Source organism: Passer montanus, unplaced genomic scaffold (assembly GCF_014805655.1).
Source record: "Passer montanus isolate IOZ18808 unplaced genomic scaffold, ASM1480565v1 scaffold120, whole genome shotgun sequence".
NCBI classification, from domain to species: domain Eukaryota; kingdom Metazoa; phylum Chordata; class Aves; order Passeriformes; family Passeridae; genus Passer; species Passer montanus.
Window position 1 is genome coordinate 1,427,608 of NW_024358723.1, and position 25,536 is coordinate 1,453,143.

The window sequence follows — 25,536 nt, forward strand, 5'->3', positions numbered from 1 at the left end:
CCCAAAATGTGGGGCTTGTGCAGGTGGAGGGAATTGGAGACATCTCAGTCTCCCTCCCCTGTGGTTCCTGAAGCTGAAAATGGAGATTTTACATTTTGTTGGCTTGCCTGGGTTATAACTCACTGTCACTGTGACCATGCTGGATTGTTAGCTAACAAATACCCTTTTACCTGCCGCAGCCCTGGCGGAGCAGAGATTCCCCTGGAGCCTCCCCGAGGAGCTGCTGCAGCCAGACCCTGCCCTGCTCCCCTGCTCCCCAGCCCCCGTGAGCAGCCACTCTTCCCCCAGGCTTTATTTTCTAACAGCAAAAAGAATGAAAATGCTGAAAGCTCACTGGAGAAAGCTATTTTTAGCTATCCCTCTAATATTTCTCATCCCAAATTCCCAGGGTTTGGGCGTGTGGAGGTCCCTGCCCCTTGCAGCTGGGAATGCCCATTTTTCTCATCCAGCTGTAGCCTGGCCTCCACCACAGCTGGAATGCTGCAGGGAAGAGGGAGCAGAGTGTGCCTGGCACTTGGAATAATGAACCTTTCCTCATCCTGCCTCATTTTCTGTGCTGTTCAGCCACTGCTGCCTGTGCCCTGCCAGGGCTGGGTGCTCTGTGCTGCTCTGGCAGGACCTTGGAGCTTTCCCTGCTCCAAACAAAACAGCAGCACCATTGAACCCCCCTGGTGCTCTGGGCAGCAGTTCTTAGTGAAACCCAGGCAGGTTTTGGCAGCATTCACTGCCACTTTGTGACTGTTTCTCTTTAAGTAAAAGCTTTTCTTTTTTCCCCAAAAAATTCTTGTGTTTTTTTTTCCCCAAAAAATTCTCATGGTTTTTGGAGGTTTGCTCCAAGCCCAGGGCAGCACTTTTCTGGGATGCAGGGAACACCCACACTAATGAGGGTCCCAGGGAGAATTTGGTTTGTTCTTCCTGGGGCTGCTAAGAGCAGGGGCTGCTTTGTGGGGAAGGGGAGCAGGGAAGGCACCTGGGCTCTGTGGGGCTCCAGGGAAGCTGGTTTGTGCAGGAGCACAGATTTCCCCCGGGCTTCAACCCCAGCTGCCAAACAATCCCCCCCAGCCTCTCACTCGCCCTCCCAGTGGGATGGGGAGAGATTTGGGAGGGTAGAAGTGAGAAAATCTGTGGGCTGAGACAGACAGCTTGGTAGGAAAAGCAGATTGAGGCGTTCATTTCCCACTTCCCGTGGTGTTCAGCCATCCCCTGGACAGCAGGACTTGGGAATGCAAACCCATCACCCCAAAGGTGCCCCAACCCTCTCCCCCAGCTCTCCATGTGCTGAGCACAGTGTCCCATGGGCTGGGACATCCCTCGGGGCTGGGACATCCCTTGGGATGTGGGGATCAGCTGTCCCAGCTGTGTCCCAGCACAGTGTCCAGTGGGATCAGCTGTCCCAGCTCTGAGCACAGTGTCCAGTGGGATCAGCTGTCCCAGCTGTGTCCCAGCACAGTGTCCAGTGGGATCAGCTGTGCCAGCTGTGTCCCAGCACAGTGTCCAGTGGGATCAGCTGTGCCAGCTGTGTCCCAGCACAGTGTCCAGTGGGATCAGCTGTCCCAGCTCTGAGCACAGTGTCCAGTGGGATCAGCTGTCCCAGCTGTGTCCCCAGCACAGTGTCCAGTGGGATCAGCTGTCCCAGCTCTGAGCACAGTGTGCAGTGGGATCAGCTGTCCCAGCTGTGTCCCAGCACAGTGTCCAGTGGGATCAGCTGTCCCAGCCTGTCCCCAGCCCCTGGGTGGCTGGGGAGCAGAGCAGCCCTGGCAGTGTGCAGGTGCTGCTCAGCAGGGCTGACACCTCTGGGGGTGCAGATGCCCAGCACAGCCCTGCTGAGCAGGAGGAACAAGGCCAGGGCAGCCCCATTCCCCAGGCAGTGCCTCCCACCCCGTCATTAACTGCAGGTCCCTCATTTCTGTGTGTGGGTAGAGGAGCTGCTCAGCTCAGTGAGCACTAAAAATAGAGCTCAGTTAAACCCCCAGCCGGCTCACGAGCTCGGTTACATTAAATGTTTAATTAACAAATTTTCCCTGCATTACTTATGGCTGTTTATTCATCTATTGCTGTGTTTCATGAATGATCCTGAGCAGCCCGTGCTTGTTTTGTCATGTTTGTCATAAACCTTAAATTAGATTTTTTGTCGAGCAGGCGACATCAATGACTTATTTTTTTATTATTTATTTTTGTAATGGGCTCCGGGAAAGGTTTTTCTTTCTTTCTCATTATAATGGAGCCATCTATTTCTTTTGAGGCATTGCCTGTATAAATCTAAAAGCTCTCAAAATGCCTCATTTCAGCTTTAATAGGCAGCTGGATATTTTTTTGTTTTGTTGTTTGGGAAATACAAGAGATGTGGGATTGTGATTGCAGTGAGCGAGGGTGAGCAGAGCCACAAGTGCCCTGCCGGGAGCTGCCACCAGCTGGGCTGGGGACACGCTCCCTGTCCTCTGCTTGTCCCCACACCAGGACAGGGCCACGGCACCAGAATTCCTTTGCAGTTTCGGAGGGCGGGGGCGGGGCTGTGGGTTTGGGAGAAGGAGCAGAGAGGAAGCTGCAGTTTGGTCCTGCTGGAGTGAAATTTGTACCTCTGCCTGCACCCGAGCCAAGGCCAGCCTGGATGGGATGGGCAGCCTGGGACAGTGGGAGGTGTCCCTGCCATGGCAGGGGTGGCACTGGCTGGGATTTGAGGTCCCTTCCACCCCCAAAATTGTGATTATGGAGAAGTGCCATCCCTGCAGGTGTCACCTGGAGGTGGCACTCAGAGCTCTGGGCTGGGGACAAGGTGGGCATTGGGCACAGCTGGGACTCTGTGAGCCTGGAGGGCTTTTCCAGCCTCAGGACTCTGATATTCCATGAAATCTTTGCTGATCCCTGCAGGGAGAGGCCCTTGGCTCTCCCAGTGCCAGGCCCAGCGCTGGCTGTCTCTGCTGGCCCGGGGAGCTGCTCCTGCTCTGCCTCTCCAGGGCTGCTCTCTGGAGCAGGGATTTCAGCTGAACCTCTCACCATGGCCCTTTGGGAATACTCAAGCATCAGAACGTGGAATTTATTTATTTTTTAAATTTTATTTCTATTTTCTTTTAAATTTCTCTTAAATTTTATTATTTTTATTTATGTTTGAGTGTTATTTTATTGTTTATATTTTAGTATTTTTAATTTTATTGATTGTTTTTTATAGTTCATATTTTTATAGTTTCTATTTTTATTGTTTATTTTGTTTTTTATTGGTTTTTTAAAAAATTGTTGTTTCATATTTTTTCATTTTATTGGTTTTAATTTTTTATTTTATATATTTTTATTTTATTTTTTAAATTTAATTTTACTTTCTTTGCCTTATTTCATTTTCTTAATTTAATGTTATATTACGTTTCATCTTTAATTTTATTATCTCTTACCTAATTTTACCTCCTATGTGGGATGGCACTCAGGCCATGCAGGGGTTACTGGAGAAGGTTTTTATTGTTATTTTGTTGTTATTTTATTGTTATTCCACACTCCAACCCCCCTGGTTTTAAACTCATTCAATTCCAGGTGTCGAATTGTCACAGATGATTTTCTCACAAACTGAGAAATCCTTAACCCATCATGGCATGAGTGAGTTCTTCCCCCCTTCTGTGGATTCATTTCCCTCTGGGCTTGCTTTGAAGCCCTGGGGTGGAAAAAGAAAATCTCCTTTATCCCCCTGCTCCCCTGCAGCATTTCCTGAGGGCAGTGGAGAACAGCGGTCAGGGGGAGAGACCATTGGGTGGAGAACTCCCTGCATTGGGTGGAGAACTCACTGCATTGGAGGGATAACTCACTGCACTGGATGATAACTCACTGCATTGGGTGGAGAACTCACTGCACTGGATGATAACTCACTGCATTGGAGGGATAACTCACTGCACTGGAGGGATAACTCACTGCATTGGGTGATAACTCACTGCATTGGAGGGATAACTCCCTGCATTGGGTGGATAACTCCCTGCATTGGGTGGAGAACTCACTGCATTGGAGGGATAACTCACTGCACTGGATGATAATCCACTGCACTGGATGATAACTCACTGCATTGGATGATAACTCACTGCATTGGGTGGGTAACTCACTGCACTGGAGGGATAACTCACTGCATTGGATGATAACTCACTGCACTGGATGATAACTCACTGCATTGGAGGGGTAACTCACTGCATTGGATGATAACTGCATTGGAGGGGTAACTCTGCATTGGGTGGATAACTCACTGGATGATAACTCACTGCATTGGGTGGATAACTCACTGCATTGGATGATAACTCACTGCATTGGAGGGATAACTCACTGCACTGGATGATAACTCCCTGCATTGGGTGGAGAACTCCCTGCATTGGGTGGGTAACTCACTGCATTGGGTGGAGAACTCAGTGGGCCCCTGTGCTGGAATTTGGGATCCTTTCAGCTGCTCCAGGGCCACCAAAGCCCGGGATCAGGAGCCCACGGGGTCAGGGCGGTGACTGAGGTCAGGTTCTCCAGCCCACACCAACCAGGAGCTGCTGCCCCAGCCCGGGCTGGATTTTCACTCACTTTGGAGCACTAATTGCCTGGTTTAATGAGCTGTCTGGTGATTAAAGGATCCTCCCTGGCTCTAGGGCCGCTGCTGTGGCTTAGGGCTGTCCCTGAGCTGCAGCCACTGATGCCTCAGGCTTAGATTTTCTGTTTTCAGATTCTGAGCTGCTTTAGTGTGTGGGGCTGGGCTCCACACCAGGGCATGGTTCTGATGGTGTGTAGTTCTGAGCTCTGTGCACAGAGCAGGGACACAAAACAATTCCTGCTCCAGCTGGGCACCAAGGACAAATGATCCCAATCTCAGCCCAGGAGCACAAAGCCCGTGGGCTGCAGAGAGAAAAACAAGCAGGGTGGGACTGCAGGGGCTGCAGCTGGAACTGGACACTGAACTGCAATGTGCACATGGAGCAGAGCTGAGCCCAGGGAGAGACCCCGGCAGCGCTCGTGCATTTTGGGACCTCTTGGGTTCATCCTGGGGGCAGCCCTGGCTGGGCTCTGGTGCTGCCCAAGGTGGATCCATGGAGGAGATCCTTGGAATTAATCCCTGCTTTATTCTGTGACTCCATCCAGCCTCTGCTCTAGGGCAGCCTGCACAAGGGATCACCACAGGGCACAGGAGCTGATCCCGATCCCGATCCAGTCAGCCAGGGCTGGACAGGATAATCAGCATCTCCAGGCTTTTCTAATTCTGGAACTCTTCAGATTAAATCCAGTGGGGGAGAGGGATCAGCTCCTTGTATTTGTTCCCTGAGCATCCCAGGTGTTCTTGCCATGACACCTGGGAGAGGCCTCCCTGTTCCTGTCCCTGTCCCTGTCCCTGTCCCTGTCCTTGTCCCTGTCCCTGTCCCTGTCCCTGTCCCTGTCCCTGTCCCTGTCCCTGTCCCTGGTCCTGTCCCCGTCCCTGTCCCTGTCCCTGTCCCTGGTCCTGTCCCTGGTCCTGTCCCCGTCCCTGTCCCTGGTCCTGGCCCTGGCCCTGGCCCTGCTCCAGAGCCACAGCCAGCTGTCAGGACAGGGATGTCCCATCCTGAACTTTTTGTATCCATCAGCAGGACTTTTTATATTATAGATGACCAGAGTAAACCACTTCTGGCTCTTCCTGAAATCTGGATATTGAATATATCTGGAAGCAGATATTTAATGCAAGAAATTGAGTGGTGGTGGTATTCTCTTCCTCTTTTTACCATAACCTTTTTTCCTTCTATTTTAACCTGTTCTTTCCTGGGGTTATGAGAAACATTGTGTTCCAGTGCTGCATTTAAATGGGATAAATGCAAATAATTGGTATTTTTAAGTGGTTTTCCTCATGTCCCAGAGGAATTGCACCTCCTCTGGGGTGCCCAGGGGCCAGCAGCATCCTGGCTGTGGCACAGCACAGGTGACAATGCCTGTGACAAACAAACTGCTCCAAGCCTTTCTCAACAGCTGAGAGAATCAAAACCACTGGAAAATCAATCCTGCAGCGCCTGGTGAGGGCTGGCAGGTGACACAGCTCCTGTAATTCCAGGAACATCCTTCCCTGGGTTCCGTGTGTGTGAGGGCCCCTCGGAGCTGCAGCCAGGGGAGTTCATTTCCAGGGATAACACTTCCTCCCAGGGACGTGCAGTGGGTTTTATTCATGGGCTTGCTTCAGTAAAAACCTTTCAGATTTCCATTTCCAACGCTCCCAGCCTGGCTCCTGGTGCTGATTTTGGTTTTTATCCATGTGTATTCCACAGATAACGCTGGAGTTCAGCTGCTCTCCTTAGGAGGGAGAGGAGAGGAGAGAGTCCCAAGAGTCACAACCTGAGCTCAGGAATGCTGAGCTGGGGGTGGCACAGACAGCTGGGAATCAACCGCAGATAACGCTGGAGTTCAGCTGCTTTCCTTAGGAGGGAGAGGAGGGAGCCCCGAGAGGCACAACCTGAGCTCAGGAATGCTGAGCTGGGGGTGGCACAGACAGCTGGGAATCAACCCCACAGGAATTTATGGATTTATTCCCTGTTTGCAGCATGGGAGGTGGGTGCAGAACACACCACACACAGAGCAGGGGAGGAGAGGGGCTGGATCCCTGGCAGTGCCCAAGGCCAGGCTGGACACTGGGGCTGGAGCAGCCTGGGACAGTGGGAGGTGTCCCTGCTGTGGCAGGGGTGGAATAAACAGGATTTAAGGTCCTTGCACCCCAAACCATTCCAGAATTCCATGAAAACTCCGTCCCAACCCTGATGTGGGAGGAGCTCGGGTGCCCAGCAGCTTTGGTGTCCTTGTGACGTTAATTCTGCCTGAACCAAACCCAACCTGAGCTTCTCCCCTGGGGGAGGCTGAAAGAGGGGATGAATGGGATCAGCAGGAACTGGGATTTGTGGGATTGCCTTGGAAAAACACAGGGCTGGACACCAGGGAGAGATTTATCCTGAAGGACAGGCTGCCATAAGGACCAAGAAGATTTCCAGTGTCCGTGGGAAAGCTCAGGCTGGGAAGCAGAAGAAAGTTCTGGCATTCATGAAAATAAAGAATAAATCCTGACAGGAAAAGAAGGGGAAAAGGATGTATTTGTTTGAAGTTTAGCAGTTTATTAAAACAATCCCAGGATGTGATCCCATGGGAATATATTAAATATTCTGGATAGATGCTTCCCCCAGGGCAGGAACAGTCACGGGGGCCTGGGGAAATTCCAACCCATCTTAATGACCCTCTGTGCCCCAATTCAGCAACATTTTCCAAACCCCAACATTTTAGTGAGTAATTGTTCTTAAAAGTAGCTGGCAGAGCAGTTAAAATAAACTCATCACTCCTTAGCATTCCACTTCTTCTTCCTGGGCTTGTTTCTCCATATTTGAACTTTATTCTGGGAATAATAAATAGACTTTTCTGCACACGAGCAGCGAAAATGTCGCATTAAAAGCAGGCTGAATATTTAACTGAAGTTTAAACTTGTCATTCAATGAGCTGATAATAAATGCCATAAGCTATTCAGCTTTCAAATTAAATCCCTGAGCAAATGTTTTGAGAGAAGGGGCTGATTTATCCCTGTGTACGACTTTATTTGCTGGGAAATTTCAATATCTAAGTCACAGCACTTCTGAAAAAAAGCCTTAAATCAAGATTTTCCATTGACAACTTAATCTGGTAACACAGGCTGATGAAGATGGTCTGGTATCTTGAATATTGAGTTATTTCCCAGGCTTCTATTTTTCTTGCTTGGAAATTTGCTTTGCCAACTGCCTAAAAAGTCATTTTTATTATGATGGGGTTTTATTTTCACATAATTTTGCAGGTTATTTACTGGCAATGAGAGGAGAATGGGGTTTAAAGAGATGTGATGGACACATGATGGATGCCTCTCCTGTTTGCTGGTTTTTCTGTTAGTTATGGGCAATAAGCTCCAACTTCTAAGGCAAGGAAAATGATCCAGGGAGGATCAAAGCCCAGGAACCCTCCCTGAGAGTCCCTCAGTGCTGCAGCTCCCCAGGGTGGGAGGAACATCTGGAGAAATCAGTTCTGGGTTCACATCTGCACTAAAAAAAATCAAAATCTGGTCAAATATTTGGGATTCTTCTCAAACTTCCACTCCAGCTGGGCCAGGGCAGGCTCAGGGAATTCAGGAGGAATTTCCCCATGGAAAGGGTGCTCAGGCCTGGGCAGGGGCTCAGGGGTTTGGGGTGCCCATCCCTGGAGGTGCCCAAGGAGGAGCAGGAGCTGGGTGTGGGTACCAAGGTGGGCGCTGGGCACGGCTGGGGCTCTGCGGTCCTGGAGGGCTTTTCCCACCTCAGGGATCCTGGGATTCTGAGAGGATGGGAGCAGAACCCACCACAGCTCTCCACAAACGTCTCCCAAGGCTCTGCCCTCCCCCAGAGCTGAGTTTTCCAGGGCTGCATTCCCTGTCCTGACCCCTCCCCAGCTCAGCTCTCCCACCCTGGATCAGGAGATTCCCTTCCCACAGCCCAGGGCTGCGCTGACCCATCCCCAGGATCAGCAAGGGACAAAGGGAGAGGAAAAGGAACAATTCCAGAACATTTCTGTCAAAGGTGGCTAAGCCTGGGCACTCTTGTCCCAAGCTTATCCCATGGGATGTGGGGAAGCTCCTGAGCAGAAAGGTGAGTCCATGTCTGAAAGCACTGAAGGGAAGCTTAAAAAGAGAGGAGTTCTGCCTTCTGCCCCTCTAAAATCCCTGGGAAATGTGCTCAGAGCAGCTCATTGTGGGGCTGGCTGTGCAGCACCCCAAGCTCTCTCCTGTTCCCAGTGTGTGTGCCATGGGTTTTAAAAGAGACTCCATGGAAAAAAAAATACAAATAGACTTTAAAAAAGACCACTTCAGGCTTAAATACCTGTTTGCTGTTCAGCAGGCTACAGCAATGAACAGTGCTGGCTCTTTGGAGCTCTGGCAGCAGGAAAACCCCTGAGCAGAGCTTTTCTCCTGCTGGATCTGCCACTGCAGCAGGGAGGCTGCCCTGTGCTCCCCAGGGAATCCTTCCCAGCTGCAGGAGCCTCCTGGCAGCTCTCCCTCTGAGCCAGGACTGTTCCTGTTTGTGCCCAGGCTGCATTTTGGTGGGACAGGGTCTGGGTGCTGCAGCTGGAGCCTGCAGGGAACCCCTGGGCTCAGAGTGACCTTCAGCAAGTGAGGCTCCAGGGACATCCCATGGCTGTTATCCTTGTGGGGTTTGGGATTCATGGAATCACAGAACTGTTCAGGTTGGAAAATCCCTTTAAGATCATTCAGCCCAACCCTTCCCCAGCCCTGCCAAGGCCACCCTGACCCTGTCCCCAAGTGCCACATCCACAGGGACTTGAATCCCTCCAGGGATGGGCATTCCAAACCTCCCTGGGCAGCTGTGCCAGGGCTGGGGAACCCTTTCCATGAAGGAATTTTCCCAGTATCCAACCTGAATCTCCTCTGGCTTTATTTATTTTATCTCTTTCGATGTTGTTCCCACGTCTGAAGCACTGGGCTGGCCTTTGGGAGAGCCTGAGCTGGGCCTTGTTCTCCATCCACAGGGGGAACTCAGAGCCAGCAGCTCCTCACCCTTGCCAAAGTTCAGGCTTTTATCAGCTATTTAATTCCTTCTGCCTTCGGGTGCCCTGAGGATCTCCGGAATGCTCAGATTTGGAGCTGGCTGAAGGTTCTGTGTCCAGGGCTGTGGCACTGCCACGTGCTGCCCACTCCTGTCCTGCTCCACACTTCCCACCCGTTTTGGTGAACATGGAGACAAACCTGGCTCCTGACTGCCCCTCAGGCACGGATAAAACCCAGCCATGCCCCAGCAAACAGGAAATTGATCTCAGATTTGCTGCTGGGTTTCACTTCACTCAGCAGAGATGGAGCCTCGGGTGGGTTGGTGCCATCAAGCAGCACAGGGGGCCCTCCTGTGCTTCAGGGAAGTCCCCAGCCTTTGGGAGGCTGAATTACCCGGGAGGTAAAGGAGGTGTGAGGGGAAATCCTGGGGCTTTGGTGCTTTGAGCAGGAATATTTGGACAATGGAAAGCAGGGCTGTTCCAACAGCTCGGAACCTCTGATCCCAGGAAGGGGCTGCCCAGGCAGGAGGGGGCTGCGGGGTCACCTCAGCTTGCTGTGGCACCTGGGGACATGGCAGTGCTGGGGAGTGGCTGGGGTGTTGCTCTCAGGGAGCTTTTCCAGCCCCACAATCCATGATCCATGCTCCATGCTCCACAATCCACGCTCCATGATCCATGATCCACGCTCCATGATCCATGATCCATGATCCATGCTCCACAATCCACGCTCCATGCTCACGATCCATGCTCCATGATCCATGCTCCATGCTCCATGCTCCATGATCCATGATCCATGCTCCATGCTCACGATCCATGCTCCATGCTCCATGATCCATGCTCCATGATCCATGCTCCATGCTCCATGATCCATGCTCACGATCCATGATCCATGATCCATGATCCATGATCCATGATCCATGCTCCATGCTCCACAATCCACGCTCCATGCTCCATGCTCCACGATCCACGATCCATGATCTGCCATCGAGCAGCAGCTCTGGCTCCGTGCTGGACACCCTGAGAGTCCCACGGCACGCTCAGAGGCCCAGGGCCAGCCAAGGAACAACCAGAAACATTTCCAGCAGCTGATTTCCCTGGATAACCTGAGGCACAAGCAGTGAGCTGCCCTGGCAGGTAAGAGCCACATTTCCATTTCACCGTGCACTCCTCTGCAGCTGCATTGGTGGAGCCTAGCTGTAGTGACCTAAACAAAACCTCCATTTCTCCTCCCTGCCAGCTCCCAGGGCTGCCAAATTCACCCAGGTTTGGAGCAGGGGACCCAGCCAAGCCACAGCCCCCGGACCCAGCCAGTCCTGTGTGCTGCTGCACGAGCAGGAGGTGTTTTCACACACACACAGCGGAGCAGAGCAAACTGGGGAGCAGGAAGGATTTGACAAGGATTTCCTGAGCAGTCTCCAGCTGCTCGCTGCCATTAGCTAATTTGAGCGGGATGGTTGCCATGGAGACGTGGAAGCAGCAGGGATGGAGGGAGGAGAGAGCAGGGTGGGATTTATCCCGTTCCTGCTGCCATCCCGTGTGGGTGCACATGTGTTGGATAATTCTCTTTTCTGATCCAGAGATGGGGCAACTGAGAGGCCCCAAAACTTTTATTCTATTAAAAACTTTTTTTCCATTTTCAGTCTCATGAGACAATATAGATGTTATAATTCATGCTATCACAATGAAAAGTTATCTATTTCCTAATTACAATACATTACAAATGTTTCTTGGCCTATCAGCTTTAGCCACACCATGCTGTAAATGCCTTAAAGCCAATAATCTAAGATTACCCCTCGTGGGTCCCACTAAAATGCATCTTTCACAGCTCTATTTCTCCAAAGTACCCAGTCTTATTTGCAAGGCCATTATTTAAAGCTTGTTTCTAGCTCCATTTCTCTCTCAGCAATCTCTGTCCTATTCCATGGCATTTCTAAGTCAGCATTTCTTCTCTCAAGGTTTGCACACAGATGCACACCGTGTGAGCTTTCTGCCAGGCTTTGAGAATTCCCTACAAACCCATCTCCCAGACTTCCCCCTCTCCCTTGGACAGCCTTCTGCCAAGCCCCAAAAGCTCTCTACAAACCCATTTCCCACACACAGACCCCACGGACAGGGGCTGGGCTTTGCTGTCCCTCTGCTGTCCCTGAGGCCACCCCTGCAGTGTCCAGCTGGGAATTGGGCACCCAGCCCCGGGCTCCTCCCTGGAGGCAGAGAATCCAGGCAGGAATGTGATCCCAGCACGTCTGCCCTGTGGGGAGCCCCATCCCTGGGCTCTGTGCTCCATGATCTCCATGAAATCCTAGATATGCACACAGTGATTGCTGCACAAACTCCCCATCCAGGTGAGCAGGGAAGCAGGAGTCTGAGCCAGCCCTGGGAGTTCAGGAGAGCTGCAGAGAAAAGTCTGAGACAAGCCACAGCTAAATGCAGAACAGCAGTAGGACTGCTGCACAAACTCCCCATCCGGGTGAGGAGGGAAGCAGGAATCTCAAAGCAGGAGCCAGCCCTGGGAGTTCAGGAGAGCTGCAGAGAAAAGTCTGAGACAAGCCACAGCTAAATGCAGAACAGCAGTAGGATAAGGAGGAATCATGGTAGAAGAAAGTGAAAACTGGGTGATTTGTATAGCTGTATGAACAACATGGCACTTCTGGAATTCTCCAGAAGAGATGAAAAGAAAATATTTTTCTAGATTGTTGTATGTATATTAATATTTTAATAATAATAATATTATAATGTATTTGAATCAATACTATCATATTTATTAATAATGTTATTTTTATATATGTATATTATTATTTAATTGTTTATAGTACTGCTTTCATGGATACTCTTATTATGATTCCAAAACCCATCTATTCCCCACACTATGTCTTCATGAATTTATTGACCTCTTTAAAAATTACGGAAAACAAAAATTTTCTGCCAAGCTAGCAGAGCTCTAGTTGTTAAAATGTCAACTTAAAGTGTCCTTACCACTGGTTTCCTCCTTGGTTTGCCTATTATTTTTATATATGTATATTATTTAATTTTTAATAGTACTGCTTTCATGGATACTCTTATTATGATTCCAAAACCCATCCATTCCCCACACTATGTCTTCATGAATTTATTGACCTCTTTAAAAATTACGGAAAACAAAAATTTTCTGCCAAGCTAGCAGAGCTCTAGTTGTTAAAATGTCAACTTAAAGTGTCCTTACCACTGGTTTCCTCCTTGGTTTGCCTTCGTCCCAGGGGATCTGCCAAAGCTGGGCTGTGCCCCTCTCTACCCCTGGAAATGCAGATCAATTTATTCCAGATAAATTTTGGCTGGAAGGAATTGAAGTCACGGCACACAAAAGAGAACCTTTGGAGGATTTGTGCCAGCTTGAGCTCAGCTGGGCTGGTTCTGCTGTGTGAGCAGGGATTCCTGCAGGGATTTCTTGCTCCTGACCTGACCTCGTCTCTTCCCAGCCTCAGCTACCAGATCTCACAGAATTCCCAGAATTCCCAGAATTCACAGAATTCCCAGAATTCACAGAATGACCAGGCTGGGAGAGACCTTCAGGATCATGGAATCCAACCCAGCCCCAAGAGCTAAGCCCAACCCTGGCCCCCAGAGCCACATCCAGGCTTTGTTAAACACCCCCAGGGATGGGGACTGCACCACCTCCCCGGGCAGCCATTCCAGAGCTTTATCACCTTTCTGTAAAAACCTTTTCCTGATACCCAGCCTGTATTCCCTTGGCCCAGCTGCAGGCTGTGTGCTCTGGCCAAAAGCTCTCTACAAACCCATTTCCCACACACACAGACCCCACGGACAGGGGCTGGGCTTTGCTGTCCCTCTGCTGTCCCTGAGGCCACCCCTGCAGTGTCCAGCTGGGAATTGGGCACCCAGCCCCGGGCTCCTCCCTGGAGGCAGAGAATCCAGGCAGGAATGTGATCCCAGCACGTCTGCCCTGTGGGGAGCCCCATCCCTGGGCTCTGTGCTCCACAATCTCCATGAAATCCTAGATATGCACACAGTGATTGCTGCACAAACTCCCCATCCAGGTGAGCAGGGAAGCAGGAGTCTGAGCCAGCCCTGGGAGTTCAGGAGAGCTGCAGAGAAAAGTCTGAGACAAGCCACAGCTAAATGCAGAACAGCAGTAGGATAAGGAGGAATCATGGTAGAAGAAAGTGAAAACTGGGTGATTTGTATAGCTGTATGAACAACATGGCACTTCTGGAATTCTCCAGAAGAGATGAAAAGAAAAGATTTTTCTAGATTGTTGTATGTATATTAATATTTTAATAATAATAATATAATAATGTATTTGAATCAATACTATCATATTTATTAATAATATTATTTTTATATATGTATATTATTTAATTTTTAATAGTACTGCTTTCATGGATACTCTTATTATGATTCCAAAACCCATCCATTCCCCACACTATGTCTTCATGAATTTATTGACCTCTTTAAAAATTACGGAAAACAAAAATTTTCTGCCAAGCTAGCAGAGCTCTAGTTGTTAAAATGTCAGCTTAAAGTGCCCTTAGCACCGGTTTCCTCCTTGGTTTGCCCTCGTCCCAGGGGATCTGCCAAAGCTGGGCTGTGCCCCTCTCTACCCCTGGAAATGCAGATCAATTTATTCCAGATAAATTTTGGCTGGAAGGAATTGAAGTCACGGCACACAAATGAGAACCTTTGGAGGATTTGTGCCAGCTTGAGCTCAGCTGGGCTGGTTCTGCTGTGTGAGCAGGGATTCCTGCAGGGATTTCTTGCTCCTGACCTGACCTCGTCTCTTCCCAGCCTCAGCTACCAGATCTCACAGAATTCCCAGAATTCCCAGAATTCACAGAATTCCCAGAATTCACAGAATGACCAGGCTGGGAGAGACCTTCAGGATCATGGAGTCCAACCCAGCCCCAAGAGCTAAGCCCAACCCTGGCCCCCAGAGCCACATCCAGGCTTTGTTAAACACCCCCAGGGATGGGGACTGCACCACCTCCCCGGGCAGCCATTCCAGAGCTTTATCACCTTTCTGTAAAAACCTTTTCCTGATACCCAGCCTGTATTCCCTTGGCCCAGCTGCAGGCTGTGTGCTCTGGGTGTGTCAGTGCCTGGAGACAGAGCCCAGCCCAGCTGAGCACAGGCACCTTTCAGGAGCTGGGCAGGGTGAGGAGGGCACCCCTGAGTCTCCTCCTCACACCTGGGACACCCGAGCTGGGAATGAGAGTTGAGGGGCTTTGCTGCCTTCAGAGGGGCCCTGGAACACTCCTGCTGTGCCCCCCTGCTTTGTGTCTTTGTGTTGTGTGTTCTGACAGCCCAGAAACACCAAATTCTGAGCTGATCCCTCGGTGTGGTCAGCAGGAAGGGGGGAATGCTGCCCTTTGTGGCCAGCCCTGGGGACACAGCAGCACCTGGAGCTGCTGGAGAGAATCCAGAGGCCCTGGAGGCACTCCCAGGGCTGGAGCTGCTCTGGAGCCAGGCTGGCTCAGGGACTCCATGGTTCTGTCCCTGGCATTCAAAGCCTCCTTTCCCGGGTTCCAGGCACTGCCAGCACGGCAGGGTGGCTGTGAGGACAGGAACCTGGGGGGTGCTCAGGGCAGAGCCTGGGGCAGAACCAGGCTGGGAGCTGCTGTGGTGAGGGCTCTGCAGGGAGGATGAGGGAGCTGTCCTGGCCATCCCTGGAATTCTGGGAGGTGGAAGGGGAGCCCAGAGCTTGGGTCACACCTGTCAGAAGCCACTTGGCTCTCAGAAGCTCAGCTGGCACTTCCATCTCTGCCAGGAGAGTGAAAAGGTCGCTGCACATGAGCTGCTCTGCCTGGCCTGTCCCTGTGCGGGGCCAGCGTCACTTCTGAGGACGTGGCTGCATCCCAGGGCGCTGGCTGACAGAGCTGATGGGTCCTGCTCATCCCAGGGATCCAGACAATCTCTGAGGGACAGCTGAGCTCAGCTGGGCCAGCGTTGCCAGCACAGGCAGCTCCTGTGGCCAGGATGTCAGGAACACCCCAGGAGACACAGGAACAAAGCAGAGTGGCTGTCCCATGTCCCCAGGGGCTGTGGCTCCCAGGGGCCGTGGGAGCGTGGCACTGCTCATTTATTACAGCTCGTGAGGGGCTGCAGGGTGTCAGAGCAAAGCGTCTGCAGCAGGGAAAAGCAGATGGAAGGCAGAGCTGCGCTAATTAAGCTCGATAATAGAAATGTTAATTAAAAACCCCGAAGAGGAAAGGACATTCTGTAATCTGCTGGTGCTCCCAAGTCATGCAGAAATGGCCAGCTGGAAGGAGCAAAGCCTTGTCAGGAGCAGGGGGCTCTGCTCTGAGCTCGGAGCCCACAGCCCCCAGGGATGGAGCAGGCTGGGGACAGGAGCCAGCCTGGGAGCTGCAGCAGCTCTGCTCTGGGGACACTTTGGCAAGGAGCTGTCCTCAAAGGGGACAAAGCTCCATGCTCCAGGGAAACCTGTGAGCAAGGGGAACCTGGAAAGGGCAGCACCTCCATCCCAGCTGCTCCTGCTCCTCAGCAGGCAGGATGTGCCCAGGCTGTCCCTCTGTGCCACAGGGCTCAGCACAGTTCCCTTCTCAGAGTGAGCGGGGCTCTGTCACCGTCATATTCTCTGGAAAAATCCCTTTGCCAGGATTTCTCTCCTGGGAAGCTGAGAGGCCTCAGAGAAAAAGGAAAACAATATTATCTCATTTGCTTCTCCTGTGTTTTGCTGCTTTGGAATGTGGTTGGAGATTGTTCACCCACAGGTGATTGTTTCATTGGTTTCATGTGAATTGTTTTCACTCTTTGGCCAATCAGGGCCAAGCTGTGTCAGGACTCTGGAGAGAGTCATGAGTTTCATTATTATCTTTTAGCCTTCTGTCTGTATCCTTTCTGTGTTCTTTAGTATAGTTTAGTTTAGTATTCTTTAATATAATATAGTATCATAGATAATAAATTAGCCTACTGAGAACATGGAGTCACATTCATCATTCCTTCATTGGTCTGGGAACCCCACAAATACAGGAGGGCTCCTGAGTCCCCATGGGAGCACACACCCCATCTTGTGCCTAATTAGCTGCTTGATCCCATGTTCTCCATTCCTGTTCCCTCTTTTCCTGCTGTCAGGAAAGGGTGGCACAGAGTCCTCGTCCTTCCCATCTCCTTTCCAGGGGACATCCTGCACATCCCTCAGAGCCACTGGGGCTCTTGCAGCTGGGGTCACTGGTGGGGTTCAGTTTGAGGGTCACAGAAACCCAAATCTGGTTTGGGTTAAAGGGACATTAACCCCCCCCAGTGCCACCCCTGCCAGTGACACCTCCCACTGTGCCAGGGTGTCCAAGCCCTGGTGTCCAACCTGGCCTGGGACATTTTAAGAGAGCTGGAGAGGGACTGGGGACAAGGCATGGAGGGACAGGAGCCAGGGAATGGCTCCCAGTGCCAGAGGGCAGGGATGGGTGGGAGATTGGGAACTGGGAATTGCTGGCTGGGCTGGAATTGCCAGAGCAGCTGTGGCTGCCCCTGGATCCCTGGCAGTGCCCAAGGCCAGGCTGGACACTGGGACACCCTGGGACAGTGGGAGGTGTCCCTGCCATGGCAGGGGTGGCACTGGGTAGGGTTTAAAATCCCTTCCAATCCAACCCAATCATTCTGTGTTTCCATGATTTTTTCCAGCAGAAATTATTATATTTATCAGTGAATCAAATATTCAGCGCGCACAGAGCATGGGAGGAGCCTCTCCCCTGGATGAAGCTGTGGAGCTCATCAGCAAACACAGCTCCGGAGAGATTCCCTCTGAAACAGCCGGCCCCACAAGATTTGTTCCCTGCATTAGGGATGATCCATGGCTCCCATTCCCATTAATAGGGATCCATAAAGTATCTTTGCCAGCTGAGTTTTAGTGGGAGTTAGATAAAATATAACAGTTTATGACAGGCATCAACTTTACAGCATCCTGGTGTTGCTCCAGAGCTGCCTGAACATCTGTTTTTTTTTAAAACGCTGATAACATATTGCATAAACAACCCCATTGTTGGGATAACAATTGCTGGGGGTTTTCAGCTCCACCACAGCACGAGAGGAGCTCCTCAGATGTATGGGAACAGTAAATGCAGCGAGAGCAGGCACCCAAACACAGCAAACCCAGTTTTGGCTGCACTCTGGGAAAGAATAAATGTGTGTGGTTGGGGCAGGTCAGGGGATGGATCTGGAGCTGGGCTGGCCGAGGGTGAGCTCCTGTACTGTATTTGTGGGGTTCCCAGACTAAGGGAGGAATGATGAATGTGACTCCATGTTCTCAGTAGGCTAATTTATTATTTTATGATCTATATTATATTAAAGAATACAAAACTACACTAGACTAAAGAATACAGAAAGGATACAGACAGAAGGCTAAAAAGATAATAATGAAAACTCGTGACTCTCTCCAGAGTCCCGACACAGCTTGGTCCTGATTGGCCAAAGAGTGAAAACAATTCACATGAAACCAATGAAACAATCACCTGTGGGTGAACAATCTCCAAGCACATTCCAAACCAGCAAAACACAGTGGAAGCAAATGAGATAAGAATTGTTTTCCTTTTTCTCTGAGGCTTCTCAGCTTCCCAGGAGAGAAATCCTGGCAAAGGGATTTTTCCAGGAAATATGACGGTGACACTCCTGTTGGGATTGGATTGTCTGCTGGGGTTTGGTGTTCTGGACAAGATTCCAGCAGGGAGAAGGGATGGGGGTGCAGGGATGAGGGACAGGAACCAGACAGGTTCTGCTTCACCCCAGATCCTTGTCCTTGTCTGGTATCCTCGTGGTGGGAGAGATCTGGAGGGGCTGGAGCATGTCCTGGGAAGGGAACAGAGCTGGGAAGGGGCTGGAGAATTCCTGACGGAGCTGGGGAGGAGCTGGAGAATTGCTGAGGGAGCTGGGAAGGGGCTGCAGAATTCCTGAGGGAGCTGGGGAGGGGCTGACAAGGAGAGGATGTGGCACTCTGGGATGTGGTTATGTGGAGAAATGATCAAAGTTCGGATTTAATCACCCTGGAAGTCTTTTCTTTAATCATCCTGTAATTCTTTGGTTGCAGGTCTCTGTTCCAGGGGAATGCTCCTGCCTGGCCCAGCAGGAGAACACCAGGAGATGTTCCCTGCTGGTTCTCCTGCACAAAGTGCTCTGGGAAAGCAGCTCAGCTGCTCACAGGGGCTGCTGCTGGGCCACGGAAAAGCAGCTTTGAGGAGGAGCCCAGGAAATGCCAGAGCATCTTCCCCATCCCAGGAGCAATCCCAGGGATAACAGGAATGGCCAAGGGAGCACTGGGATAACAGGAATGGCCAGGGGAGCACTGGGATAACGGGAATGGGGAGCACTGGGATAACAGGAATGGCCAGGGGAGCACTGGGATAACGGGAATGGGGAGCACAGGGATAACAGGAACGGCCAGGAGAGCACTGGGATCAGATATGGCCAGGGGAGCACAGGGATAACAGGAATGGCCAGGGGAGCACTGGGATAACGGGAATGGGGAGCACTGGGATAACAGGAACGGCCAGGAGAGCACTGGGATCAGATATGGCCAGGGGAGCACAGGGATAACAGGAATGGCCAGGGGAGCACTGGGATAACAGGAATGGCCAGGAGAGCACTGGGATAACGGGAATGGCCAGGGGAGCACTGGGATAACGGGAATGGGGAGCACAGGGATAACAGGAACGGCCAGGAGAGCACTGGGATCAGATATGGCCAGGGGAGCACAGGGATAACAGGAATGGCCAGGGGAGCACTGGGATAACGGGAATGGGGAGCACTGGGATAACAGGAACGGCCAGGTGAGCAGGGTGTTTCTTTGTTGAGCTGCTGCAGGAGCTGTCCCCAATTCTCCTGGGCTGGGGACATGATCCCTGCCCTGCCCTGCTCCCAGCAGTGTGGGAGCCCTTCCAGCCCCTCCTGCTGGAGCTCAGCTCACCACAGGGCTCCAGGAAAAATCCAAATTGCAGCCCCCCAGTTTTGCTGGGAAGGGAGTGGGAATAAAGAAATTATATATATATATATATATAATATAAATATAGAAAATAAACACATATAATTAAATAGAATAATAAATAAATAAAAGTATATTAATAATTTTGTTTCAATTTTAAATAATTCGAATAAATAAATAAATAAATAGATAAATAAATAAATAAATTTCCCAGTGTCCCCTCCTGGCTCAGAGGCTGCGAGGTAAAGGAATATTTTGGATTTTATGTTCTCCTTTCCTCCAAAGGGCTCCATTGGTTCTTTCCCAAGGAGAAAGTCCAAGGAAGGCTCTGGGGGCAGAGGCTGAGCTGGGCCACAGCTTCCCCCTGGGAAAAACTGGGCAGGGAAAGGCCTTTTCCATCTGGGATTCCTAATGGGAGCATTTCCATAATGCACACAGCATTAAAAGTCCGGGATTAAAGAACCTGGAAATACCACACCAGGAGAGCTGCATTGCCAGGCCCTGGTTTTATGTTTTATATTTTAAATTTTTTATTTAATTTTTATATTTATATATAATATAAATTTATATATGTATATATAAAATGAATATATATAATAAAGAATTTAAAATTTTAAATTTTCTATTTAATATTTTTGTTTTATATATTTATATACATTTATATATATTTTTATATATATATATATATTTCTATTTTATTTCTTTCTTTTTTTATGGTTTTATATTTATATTTTAAATTTTGGAAGCAAGTCCTACAGGCTGGAGGAAGCTCCAGACCCCAAATCACCTCCCCCCGCCTTCCCCCTTTTCCCAACCCATTAAATAAGTCAAAATCCCATTAAAGCCTCACTGCCAAGTGTTTAAGCTCAGCATAAATCACGGTTAATACACTTCTTATTAATTGGCTTCCTACCCTTGCGTTTCAAGTGGAATATTAAATTTGGTGGAGTTCAGAAACAAACTGTTTAATTGCTGGACACAAGACACATTTTGATCTTTTTTGGGGAAAAAAGCCCCGCTCAGACTGAAAGCTGCGCTTGGTTTGTGATTGGAATTAATGAGATCAAAGGGAAATTTGGCATATTTAAGCAGCATTAATTCAAAGGAGCATTGCCAGCAGCCTCTGCTCCCTCCAGTCAGAAGATTCTTTTTAAAACACTGAGGGAGCATTAAGCATTTTGTACTCTAACATTCCCTCTTGTGATATCTCTGGTTGGTATTGTATTACCCTGATTTCATGGTCCAGGGGCAGGATAATCAAACCAGAATAACAAACAGCACTGGCTGAAGAAAAGGGGCTGGGGTGAAATGACAAGGTAAAAAAACCCAGGAAAAGTGGATAAAAGAACGAAAATGGGGAGCACAGGGATAACAGGAACGGCCAGGAGAGCACTGGGATCAGATATGGCCAGGGGAGCACTGGGATAACAGGAATGGCCAGGGGAGCACTGGGATAACGGGAATGGGGAGCACTGGGATAACAGGAACGGCCAGGTGAGCAGGGTGTTTCTTTGTTGAGCTGCTGCAGGAGCTGTCCCCAATTCTCCTGGGCTGGGGACATGATCCCTGCCCTGCCCTGCTCCCAGCAGTGTGGGAGCCCTTCCAGCCCCTCCTGCTGGAGCTCAGCTCACCACAGGGCTCCAGGAAAAATCCAAATTGCAGCCCCCCAGTTTTGCTGGGAAGGGAGTGGGAATAAAGAAATTATATATATATATATATATAATATAAATATAGAAAATAAACACATATAATTAAATAGAATAATAAATAAATAAAAGTATATTAATAATTTTGTTTCAATTTTAAATAATTCGAATAAATAAATAAATAGATAAATAAATAAATAAATTTCCCAGTGTCCCCTCCTGGCTCAGAGGCTGCGAGGTAAAGGAATATTTTGGATTTTATGTTCTCCTTTCCTCCAAAGGGCTCCATTGGTTCTTTCCCAAGGAGAAAGTCCAAGGAAGGCTCTGGGGGCAGAGGCTGAGCTGGGCCACAGCTTCCCCCTGGGAAAAGCTGGGCAGGGAAAGGCCTTTTCCATCTGGGATTCCTAATGGGAGCATTTCCATAATGCACACAGCATTAAAAGTCTGGATTAAAGAACCTGGAAATACCACACCAGGAGAGCTGCATTGCCAGGCCCTGGTTTTATGTTTTATATTTTAATTTTTTTATTTAATTTTTATATTTATATATAATATAAATTTATATATGTATATATAAAATGAATATATATAATAAAGAATTTAAAATTTTAAATTTTCTATTTAATATTTTTATTTTATATATTTATATACATTTATATATATTTTTATATATATATATATATTTCTATTTTATTTCTTTCTTTTTTTATGGTTTTATATTTATATTTTAAATTTTGGAAGCAAGTCCTACAGGCTGGAGGAGCTCCAGACCCCAAATCACCTCCCCCCGCCTTCCCCCTTTTCCCAACCCATTAAATAAGTCAAAATCCCATTAAAGCCTCACTGCCAAGTGTTTAAGCTCAGCATAAATCACGGTTAATACACTTCTTATTAATTGGCTTCCTACCCTTGCGTTTCAAGTGGAATATTAAATTTGGTGGAGTTCAGAAACAAACTGTTTAATTGCTGGACACAAGACACATTTTGATCTTTTTTGGGGAAAAAAGCCCCGCTCAGACTGAAAGCTGCGCTTGGTTTGTGATTGGAATTAATGAGATCAAAGGGAAATTTGGCATATTTAAGCAGCATTAATTCAAAGGAGCATTGCCAGCAGCCTCTGCTCCCTCCAGTCAGAAGATTCTTTTTAAAACACTGAGGGAGCATTAAGCATTTTGTACTCTAACATTCCCTCTTGTGATATCTCTGGTCGGTATTGTATTACCCTGATTTCATGGTCCAGGGGCAGGATAATCAAACCAGAATAACAAACAGCACTGGCTGAAGAAAAGGGGCTGGGGTGAAATGACAAGGTAAAAAAACCCAGGAAAAGTGGATAAAAGAATGAAATATCAGAGGAAGCTGCTCCTGGCCCACGGGGAGGGTGGAAATATGTCTATTTATCCCCCTCTCGGGGATAAATGAGAATCAAATCAGCAGCAGAGACTTGATCTTGCCATGGATAAATGAGCCCCAAAAAGCTGCAGCAATAATGGTGAGTCAATGGCACTGAGAGCAGAGCAGCCCGAGGATTCCCTTACCTGGCAGGCAGCTGATGCTGCTGGGAAGGGAGTGGGAATAAATAAATAAAAAATATATAATACATATATATAATAAACCTATGTAAATAAAGAGATTTAAATAAAATAATAAATAAATAATAAATGAATGAATAATGAATTTCCCAGTGTCCCCTCCTGGCTCGGAGGCTGTGAGGTGAAGCAATATTCAGTGAATTCAGTGCTCAACAGCTGATAACAACATCTGCAGGGTTTGGGGAGGCAGGGGGGGAAATGGTAAAGAATTCTCTCATTTTAGTGAGCAAAAGCCCTGAAATGAACACTCACAGGTCAGCTCAGGTTAAACCACTGAGGGGATTGAAAAGGGAGGGGGAGATGCTGCCAAAGAGCCCAAACCTCAGCCAGGTCTGGGATTGCACAAACTGAGGAATTCTGAAGGATTGTTGGGAAATTTGGCAGGACTCAGGTAGCTGGACACAGATAAATCCCCAATTTGTTTGTGCCAAAACCTTTTAGAACTGGGTCTTGGGGTAACAAATCCTTCCCAGAAAGGGATTAGGAACAGATCTCCAATGAGTGGAGGAAATTGCTGCCCTCAGAGCCAGGCAGAGCAGAGGGAGGTGCTGGGAGCCCCAGGACAGGCTCAGCTGTGATCCTTAAAGGAAATTAAAAACGGAATCTCAGAGTTCATGAGGGCACACAGGGATGAAGGGAGAAGTGCAGGGGGCGGGCAGGATTTAAAGGCCATTTAAATGGGCAGCCCAAGCACATCCAGCACATCCATTATCTGGATTTCCAGCAGGGATGGTCCCTGCTGAATGCAGGGAATAAGGGAACGAAACAGTTGCCACTGCACAGATGGGATATTACTGCTCAAATAGGAGAGGATGGATAATAATGAGAGCCATAATCAGACCAAGGAGATGAATAATTGCCTGCAGGAGAGATGGAAAACACTGCCAGGGGAAGCCGGGGCTCTGGGAGTTACCTGTGGACTTCCTCAAAGACAAAAGTGGGCAGCAGTTTCAGGTAATTTTATTAAATATTCTCATTAGCAATGCTGGGACAATAATCAGGAACGTGTCCGGGGAATGTGTGGGGCACAAGGATTGGGGAATCCTCCTCCTCCTGGAGGAAAAGCTGGCTGCTCCCCAGCACTGGAGTAAAATGGGAGTATTCAAGGAGTAATAAAGAGAGGCACTAAGGAGCATGGCTTTAAGCTAGAGACACTTTTTAGCAGACAGTTCCTTCTGCCTCTCCTTGAGCTGTTCCTCCTGGAAAATGCCAGCTCTCCTCCAGGCCTGGAGTTCTCCTTATGCAGCATATTTCTCTTTATTCTCTTTATTTCCTCAGGCAGGTGACAAGCAGCTTTCCAAGGCAGGTAATGTTTAATTCTTCTTATTTCTTTGGCTCTCACTCTCCCTGGGAATCAGGAGCTTCTCTCACCCTCCCTGGGTCAGTCCTGGCCTGATCCCGGTCCTGGGCATTCCAGGGGTATTCCAGGGATATTTCAGCTCTCACACCCCGAGCACAGAGCTCCTTTTTCACCTTTTCATGGTCACACACAAACATTTAAGGAGATGTGTTAAAATTCAGGGATGAGGTGAGCAGCACGGAGCTGCAGCTGAGCTGGCTCTCCTGGCACACCTGGAGTTGGTTTAAATGGAATTTCCCACCCTTCCTGTGCAGGGATGGCAGAGCCTTTGCTGCTCCATTCCATTAAACATTACCTGCCTTGGAAAGCTGCTTGTCACCTGCCTGAGGAAATAAAGAGAATAAAGAGAAATATGCTGCAAAAGGAGAATTCCAGGCCTGGAGGAGAGCTGGCATTTTCCCAGGACAAAGCAGGAGGAACAGCTCAAGGAGAGGCAGAAGGAACTGTCTGCTAAAAAGTGTCTCTAGCTTAAAGCCATGCTCCTTAGTGCCTCTCTTTATTACTCCTTGAATACTCCCATTTTACTCCAGTGCTGGGGAGTAGCCAGCTTTTCCTCCATGAGTAGGAGGACTCCCCAATCCTTGTGCCCCACACATTCCCCGGACACGTTCCTGATTATTGTCCCAGCATTGCTAATGAGAATATTTAATAAAATTACCTGAAACTGCTGCCCACTTTTGTCTTTGAGGAAGTCCACAGGTAACTCTCAGAGCCCCTGGCTCCCCTGGCAGTGTTTTCCATCTCTGCATCCCATTCTGTGAGTGAACAGGGAAATCTGTTCACAGCACTGCTGACTCACCCCTCAGCCATGAATTTCCCAGCCTCTCCGAGGATTTCTGCCAATGTTGGCATTTCCCCCTCCTCTTGCAGGGAAGGGACAGCACAGAGGTGAATTTTGGGGAGTGGGAATGGGGTACTAGCAGTGCTGGGTTAAACCAGGGCTCAAAGGCTGCGGAGCTCTGGAAAAACTCCAGAAAATGCTCTGGCAATGAATGGAGGAGCAGTCCTGTGTCCCAGCAGGGGCCTGCAGCACTCAGGAGTTCCCAGGGAGGAACCTTGACTGCCTCAAAACCCCCAGGTGGGAATGGTGCAAAACGTGGGACATGTCACATTTCCCTAATGAGCTTGTTCTTAGTGTTTGATCTTTGTGTATTTTCCAGCCTAATGAACCAGGAGGGAGATTGAATCCATGGAACAGAGTGGCCATCGAGCTCTGAGTGATGTCCAGGTGTTGGAAAAGCAAATTGCTCCATGGAATTGCCTTGTTAAGGCTCAGGGCTGGCCGTGTTTCAGTGATCCAGGCTCAGGGGGAGGTTAACAAAGCCTGGGAAGGAGGATGAGCCACGGGGACTGGGCACAGGGAATGCAGGATTTAAGGGCCAGAGGACATCTGGCAGAACTCCCAGGATGAGAATGAAGCTGATAAAGACAACTCAGACACTGAAATCAGCTCTGAGTGGGAAAAGGGATCTCCAGCAGGGGCATCTGTGACCCAGACCCAGTAAACCACAACCT